Source organism: Castanea sativa, chromosome 9 (assembly GCF_040712315.1).
Source record: "Castanea sativa cultivar Marrone di Chiusa Pesio chromosome 9, ASM4071231v1".
NCBI lineage: Eukaryota > Viridiplantae > Streptophyta > Magnoliopsida > Fagales > Fagaceae > Castanea > Castanea sativa.
The window spans coordinates 20,097,724-20,106,024 of record NC_134021.1 but is presented as its reverse complement, the minus strand read 5'-3'; the positions used below and the strand labels follow the sequence as shown (position 1 = coordinate 20,106,024).

The 8,301-nt window shown below is 31.2% G+C and overlaps 1 long non-coding RNA gene across 7 annotated transcripts; it reads left to right on the top strand.

Annotated features, from left to right (window-relative positions):
• The first annotated feature begins 331 nt into the window (after positions 1–331).
• LOC142610757 (uncharacterized) lies at positions 332–8,064 on the top strand. Of its 7 annotated transcripts, none has more exons than XR_012839879.1 (8): positions 332–488; positions 621–701; positions 782–892; positions 2,364–2,413; positions 2,723–2,839; positions 5,484–5,617; positions 6,770–6,817; positions 7,565–8,064. It is a non-coding gene; the product is annotated as an uncharacterized LOC142610757 (long non-coding RNA). The 7 variants fall into 7 exon arrangements; XR_012839877.1 differs by having other exon boundaries at positions 772–892; XR_012839880.1 differs by having other exon boundaries at positions 333–488; positions 582–701.
• Positions 8,065–8,301: the final 237 nt, after the last annotated feature.

Sequence of the window (8,301 nt, the reverse complement as noted above, 5' to 3'; positions counted from 1 at the left end):
TATGCAAATACCCACGTTAATTAGTTTTAAGAAAGCCCTAAAATACTTTAAAAATAAAAAAACAAAAAGAAAAGTTCATATATATATATATATATCTATATTATATGCTATATATAATAGCAGAAGTTGAGAGAAAGTTGATTTTTATAATTAAGGAGATATTGTCGCATAGGAAAAAAGGTTATCTAAAATTCAGTCATATTTTAATTAAAAAGCGATAAATTATATTGTTCGGTAACGCTGCAAAACCGTTTAAAAGCAATAAATTATAATTTTTTGCTACGTTAAAACACTGTTGGGAGCTCTATTTGTATAAAAGGAAACTAACCGCTTAAAAAAGAAAAAAAAAAGAAAAAAGAAGAAGATTGCTACACAGAGATAGAAATAGAGAGGCGAGGCAGAGTCAGAGACATCTCAGGCCAGTAACACCGTCGGACTCTAATCACCAAAATTCTTGCTTCTCTCAACCGGCGATGCACTGTTACAAAGTGAGTTTTCTTTTTTTCCTTTTTTTGCTTTCTTTGTTTTTTTATTTTTTTAAAAAATAAATTTTATAAGTAAAAACCTAAATCTTGCGATAGCTATGATTTTTGTTTATTGCAATTTGGGTCACTCGCCAGACTTAGACCGCTGGTACTGCAAGCACACAGAACTTGAAAAATTTGCCACCATCAGAGAGACAAGCCGTGTACCCATAACTGGTAAAGTTATTGTTTTTGTTATTGTTTTTTTCCTTTTCGTTTTCAAATGTGGGAATTGAAAATAATTTAGGTTTCGTAAGAGGGATAATTGTTCCGGTAGAAACCAAAAGAAAAGAAGGCTGAGATAGAGAGAGGGAGTTCACTAGGCCGTATGCCTGCCAAAGTCCGATCTCACACCACCATCAGATTCGGTAAATTTTTTTTTTTTTTTTTCATTGTTAAAATTTATGGATTAATTGTTATTTAGATTTGGTTAGTTTGGTCGGATTGATATTGACTTAAATGTTTGGATTAAATTTGATTTTGATTAAGGAATCTAGGTAAGAATGCTTTAGTTTGGGGTATTCGAGTTAAATTAGGGATTGGGTTTTTATTTTATTTTTTTCTTTTCTTTTCTTAAGTCTAAACGTGGGAATTGGAGTGTGTCTTTTGGGTGGGAGTGTTTCTTTTTAATCTAAACGTGGAAGTGTAGATTGTGGCAGTGTGGGGGTGCTTTTTAAAATATATTTTTTTGATAAAGTTAAAATACCGTTTGAAGAAAAGAAATTGCTTGGTTTTAAACCTTTTCAATATAAATAAAACACCAAAAAAAAAAAAAAAAAAACAATATGAACAAGCAAAATACACTAAGAGAGAACAGAGGTTCCATATTCAGTGAGACGCAGAGAGAAATACCACTAGAATACTGCCACTATTTTGCATATTTTAGTTAGATTTGATTTTTCTTTTTTGGGAGCATTGAAATTAATGTGTGTCTGATGTTTGCTTCATCTTTATTGCTGCAATGTATTGTGGCACAATTCTAAGCCAAAAGAAGAGTTAAACAGATCTATTCTAATAGATGGGTGCAGAGCACCCATCTACTCTCTGCGGCATTTGCTGTTTGTGTTTGTGCTCAACCCCCATCTCCTTTCTGCAACATCTACAGAAGCTCAGCATCATCTCACTGTTTCAAATTAGCATCTTTAATCTTCAATATATCTATGTTTTAATTTAAAACCTAATGCTTATACTACTTAAATTACCATCTATCCTCTTCAATATATCTATATTTAATTTTTTTTTCCCTGCTTAATTGTCTAGGGTTCTTCTTTTACCCTTTTTAAAAGTAGATGGGTTGATTCTTTTTTTTTGGATGCTTTGGTTTGCTTTTACTTTTGGTAACATAAGGGATTTTTCCTTTGATTTATTGTGGTTAAAAGTCAAATTTCACCTTGGATTGTTTAAAACCTTTATGTATAAGACGAAAACAAACTTTCCAATTCAAGTTTGTGCCAAAAAGTGTTACTGTTTGATGTTAATCTTGATTTATGTATTTATTTTATATATCCTTGGCCAACAGAAGCCAAATCCTTAGCCATCATCATATGGGAAATAACCAACAAATTGTTAAGCACTAATCAACAAAATGTTAAACATTGTGCAGATTATTCACTAAATATGGTTGTATGTTTACACATTAATGCTTAAGTATTTTTGTGGAACTGATAAATTACCTTTGATATGGGAACAATTTTTCATATTTTTACGACTCAAACCATATTACAATGTTTGCTTCCACTTCTTTTGTAGTCCTTCTTTCATCTTTCTTTGTTGTGATTTAAAAAAACCTTCTTACCCTGTCATTTTGTTGAAATATAGATTTACTAAGTTCTTTGCCAGGTACGACACTTGGGTAATTTGCAAGAAGAGTTGCTGCATCAAACTGAGAGGTTAGGATAGCCTGATTTTCCTTCTATTTATATCATAAATTGAATTAAATTTTGTCCATTGATATCTTTGGGTTTGATTTGGATTTGAATTCCATATTTTAGTCTGATTTTTTCTTCATATTTTTTAATTCAATGAATTCTTATTTTGTATTCAACTAAACTATAAAACTGTTTTGATTCTTTTTTTGCTATGCTTTGTGATCAAATTCCTTACAATGATTGCTTCAACTTCTTTTTGTAGTCTTTCTTTCATTTTTTTTCGTATAATGTTAAAATAATTTTTTTGTTTGTCCTTTTGTTTAAACCCAGATTTATAACATTCTTTACTGGATATGACACTGGTGTTTTGCAAGAAGAGCTGCTGGATCAAACTGACAGGTGGACATGAGTCTAATGTTGTAAGATACATCAAATAGTTGAGTCTAGGTACAATTTTACTTAATGTTCCATCGTTAGAGGCTGACATGTTTCATCTTAAATATTTCTATCTTAGTTTCATTTGAGTATAGAGTTTACTACCATTTCCTGCCGTAATTTTTTACACTATAGAACTCTTTATACCGTCAATTTTCTTGGTCCTTTTAGTTTAATTTTAGTTAGTAGTTATTACATATTCAATTTTAGTTTAATTATTTCTCATAATGACACTATTTAATCTATATTTTCTAGTTCGAAATTGCTAAAGCTTATAGTTTAAATTGTTTAGGATTGAACACTGGTACTATCTCGGTTCAAATTTTTAAATTAATTATCTCTTTAAGAATATTGGAAATAGAACATTAACAAATTTGTTATTTGTTCTTTATGAAATGTATACATGATTGATTATGATTTTTATGTTGCGAAAGCCATTATGAGTAAGAAAGAATCCTTAAAATTGCTTCTAATATTGCTGCATTTAGATGATTTAAAAGTTATATAGGCATGGCTTTATGCATAAATTTGTGATGTTTCTTTTGCTGCTTTTGCGTGTTTGAGCTTTTGACATCTGATTTTTTGAGTAAATGATCTATGGAATTTTTCTCCTTAGTTTGTGTGTGTTTAATTGTAATATACGTGTTCCAATTTTGGTATTACTCAATTCTAATATATGGGCATTGCATTGTGTTAATCTTATGGGCATATATGTTAATATGGGCATGTTGTTCCTTTGGCAAAGGTTTACCCTGTAAATTTTAAGAATTTCTCTCTCTCTCTCTCTCTCTCTTCCAGCATGGATAAAGATTACTGATGTAGATGCTCTTATGCTATGATCGCATCAACTTTATATGTTTATCCAAGTTCATGATAAGGACATGTGTCACTGCGACAAAGATAAAATAATCATGGCCTTTTACGAATCAAGTTCTAATTCAATAAAAAAAATATATCTCATATATTAATCACAACAAACATGAATAAATCTAATACAAAATTATGCAGAAAAATTTACTACAAGATTTTTATATGAAGAAAATAACTTTTCTTTGATTCTAAAACACAATCAACACATTATTGTTGGTTTGTTCTCGGAGCAAATTAACCTGTAAAATTGTTATGATTTCTGTTAGGACATATGTGATTCATGTTAGGATATATGTGATTCATGTTAGGAACATATGTCAATTTAGAATTGGCTAATCCTTTGACAAAATGCACTTGACTTGTAATTGGGTAGATTTAGGATGTGTTTAATACTTCAAGGAACAAGGTTTCAAGTTCAAGTGATAAAGCCATGCAAGTCTATTCAAGAACCAAGTGATGAAGTGCTGGATTTTAAAGCTCAAAAGCAAGCGCGACAACTAGTATTTATCGAGGTTTAAAAAAGCTGTTTTAGCCCAAAGCTTGACAGCTGCTCAATAGATAAGCTATCTATCGAGATTTATGGAAAATAGATTTTCAGTTCTGATTTTCATCCAATCCGTAAATACATGTTTAGGTTTTCTTTTCTCACAACCTTAAACATATATAAGGATTATTTTAAGGGCCGTAAAAAGTTAGACAGTTGTAGAAGTGTGTAACAAAGTTTGTTCATGCAAATTGTGATCAAAGACAGAATTTGCCCTAATTCATCTCTTGAAAAAGCTATTGCGTTTGTACGCCGTTGAGTTTTGTGACCAAGGAGCTTCTTGATCTTCATCGTGTTGATGAACTAAAGAACTTTGCAGCCAACATCTTTCTTAAGTTGGTGATTAAGTCGCGTACTAGGATCCGCGTATTCATTGGTTAGTCACGTACTGAGAGCTGTGCATTAAAAGGAGAGATTGTCACTACAGAACAAGTCCATTTGGGTATTAGGGTAAAGGTTCAACTGTAGGTTGGTATAAGGTACTGAGATTCCTTTACTTGAAACCGCTTGTTGTGATAATAGTGAATTTTTGGGAGTAGTGACCTTAAAATCATCCGGTGGGGTTTTTGCCTTGGAGGTTTTCCCCATTTATAAACAAATTACTGTGTTAACTTTAATTTCAGCTGCATATTTAATTAGTTGGTGATTTGTTTGTGTTGCAACGCATATTGTATGTTAATTTGATTAATTAATCAACTTGGCTAATTAATTAGTTAATTCATTACAAGTGGTCAATACATTCTTGGCTTATCAATTTCGTTAATTTTATTCCACCTTTTTCCAGTAGCTGTATAGAATGTTAGAGTTCTCTTTGGATTTTCTTTTTTAAATATTTCTAGCAATTGAAATATTTCCTTTCATCTGCTTTTAGTTTTTGGGTTGCTATGGTTGAATCATTGGCCTTTGGTTCAACGGCATTAAAAAGGGCTTTTTAGCAAATTTTTAATTGTGTAGTTTCAGTATTTGATGTCCTCCACCATAAGAATTCTAAGTTTATGCTCTATTTGTATTAATATGAGACCTTTTTTTTTTTTTTTTTTTTTTTTCTCCGTTTGTTTGTGTTTGGATTTAATTAAAGTTTCTAGGTTATTTCAAGCTTTGGTTTTATGTTTAGTCTATAGGTTATCTCAAGCTTGGTTTAATCAAAGAATCATGTTATTGTATTTAATTCGATCAGAATCTTCTTTAAGAGTAGCATTTAGATTTTTGAGGGGTTTTGTTTGATTCTTTGTTTGTTTGCAGACCCCAGCTTCTTTTCCAATGTCCTCCTTCAGTAACCCACAGATTATTTTTTGCTTTCTGCCATGCACAGAAAAAGACCAAATCTATGGAGTTTAGAAGTTGTCTGCAAATTCCAGCAATAGCAAAGTGAAAAGGTAGAGCTGAGTTTTTCCTTCTTCTATATATATTTTTGAAGCATATTTCCTAAGACTTCACTGTCATCCAAGATGATGTATTGATTGTTGAATCTAATAGGCAAATAGTGGGTTATTTTTCATTGCTGTGTTGCCTTTGAAAGGTGGGGGGATTTGCTTTGTAGGAACCATTTTTCACAATTAATTTAATGGTAAAAACTGATTACTGCACTAATAATGAATACTACTGTGAAATTTGAGGGTGCTTAGACCATGGAAAGGACTAAGAAGATTACTTATTGATAAAAATAAATAAATAAAGGACTAATAGGGTTGAGTCTAATAGGTGGGCTTGTGCTCTGCCCCTTTCTCGTCTTTGCAGCATCTGCTGTTTGTGTTTGTGCTCTTCCCCCATCTCCTCTCTGCAACATATATGGAAGGTCCACATCATCTCACTGTTTCTTCTCCTATTCGAATTAGCATCTTCAATCTTAAATATATATATATGTTTTAACTTAAAATCTGATGCTTATACTACTCGAATTACAATTTGTCTTCTTCAATATATCTATATTAAAATTTTTTCCCCTTGCTTAATTGTCTAGGGTTCTTCTTTTACCCTTTTTAAAAAATAGATTGGTTGATTCTCTTTCTTTGGATGCTTCAGTTTGGTTTTTTCTTTTGGTAACATTAAGGACTTATCCTTTGATTTATTGTAGTTAAAAGTAAAATTTCACCTTGGTTGTTTAAAATCTTTATGTATAAGACGAAAACAAACTTTCCAGTTCAAGTTTGTGCCAAAAAGTGTTACTGTTTGATGTTAATCTTGCTTTAAGTATTTATTTTATATATCCTTGGCTAATGGAAGCCAAATCCTTAGCCATCATCATATGGGAAATAGCCAACAAATTGTTAAAAACTAACCAACAAAATGTTAAACATTGTGCGGACTATTCACTAAATATGGCTGTATGTTTACACATTAATGCTTAAATTTTTTTGGGACTGATAAATTACCTTTTTTATGGGAAAAATCTTTCATGTCTTTGCAACTCAAACCATATTACAATGTTTGCTTCCACTTCTTTTGTAGTCTCTCTTTCATCTTTCTTTGCTGTGATTTTAAAAACCTTCTTACCCTGTCATTTTGTTGAATACTGAGTTCTTTGCCAGGTACAAAACGGGTATTTTGCAAGAAGAGCTGCTACATCAAACTAAAAGGTTAGGATAGCCTAATTTTCCCTCTATTTATCTCATAATTTGAATTAAATTTTGTCCATTGATCTGTTTGGTTTTGATTTGGCTCTGAATGGCATATTTTAATATGCTTTTTTCTTCGTTTTTTTTTTTTAATTCAATGAATTCTTATTTTGTATTCAACTGAACTGTAAAACTGGTATGATTTTTTTTCCTATGCTTTGTAATCGAATTCCTTACAATGATTGCTTCAGCTTCTTTTTGTAGTCTCTCTTTCATATAGTGCATTCTTCTTTTGCTATGCTTTGTGATCTGTCCTTTTGTTTAAACACAGATTTCTAACATTCTTTACCAGATACGACACTTTGGTGTTTTGCAATTACTAGATCAAACTGATAGATGGACGTGAGTCTAATGCTATAAGATACATCGAATAGTTGAGTCTAGATACAATTTTACTTGATGTTTCCCTGTGTTATTATTTTCTTCGTCATTAGAGGCTGATTGTTTCATCTTTAATATTTCTATCTTACTTTCATTAGAGTGTAGAGTTTACTATCATTTTTTCCTGCCATAATTTGTAGGCTATAGAACTCTTTATACCGTCAATTTTCTTTGGTTCTTTTGGTTTAATTTTAGTTAGTTGTTATTGCATATTCCAGTAAGTTTAAATGTTTCCTTAAATATCACTATGTTAGCATTTAGTAAAAGATAGACCAAACATTAGTACTTAGTACTTATGATTGCTATTTTTTTTCCCTCTGGAACTAGGTTGCGGCCTGCTGTAGTAACCTGATGTTAAATAAGCCTTTGGTTGATGGTGGTTATGCTTGAGGGATTTGGTTCCAAGAAGACTGAAGCCAAAAATCTGTAACAGCGTGGGCAAGTTACAACTGATAAGTATCAATTGAGAGAGTGTGGTGTAGTTGCAGCTGATTTATTTTTTTGTTGGTGGTGGTGTTTTCTTTTGGGGCCAAATATCAACTGGACAATGGATATGCAAAAGGAAAGATAGCAAGTAAAAGTGCATAGGTTAGTCATTCATGGTTGATTATTGTGTAATGTGCATATGCAGCAAAGTATTTAATATTTTATTTGTTTTGTACATGTTTTTTTGCTTTCACAAACAAATTGTTCTTGACTTAAATGCAATAATTTGGAAGAGTTTCTTCTTTAAAACTGTTATGTTGGTTGCTAAATCATTTAGCAATGATTTTGTAAAGGCATGAATCTTATTTTTCATCTCTTTTATTGTCCTTGGCAAATTGTTATTGACTCTCTTTTATTGTCCTTGGCAAATTGTTATTGACCTGAAAGAAATAGTTTGGAAGAGTTTTTTAAAATCGTTGTGTTTGTTGCTAAATCAATTAGCAATGATTTTGTGAAGGAATGAATCTTATTTTCCATCTCTTTTATTGTCCTTGGTGACACATTATTATCTACTGTGTGATGGAAAAAGCCAAAACAATCATTGAAATAATTAACTCCAGTGCTCTTTTTCAACCTTT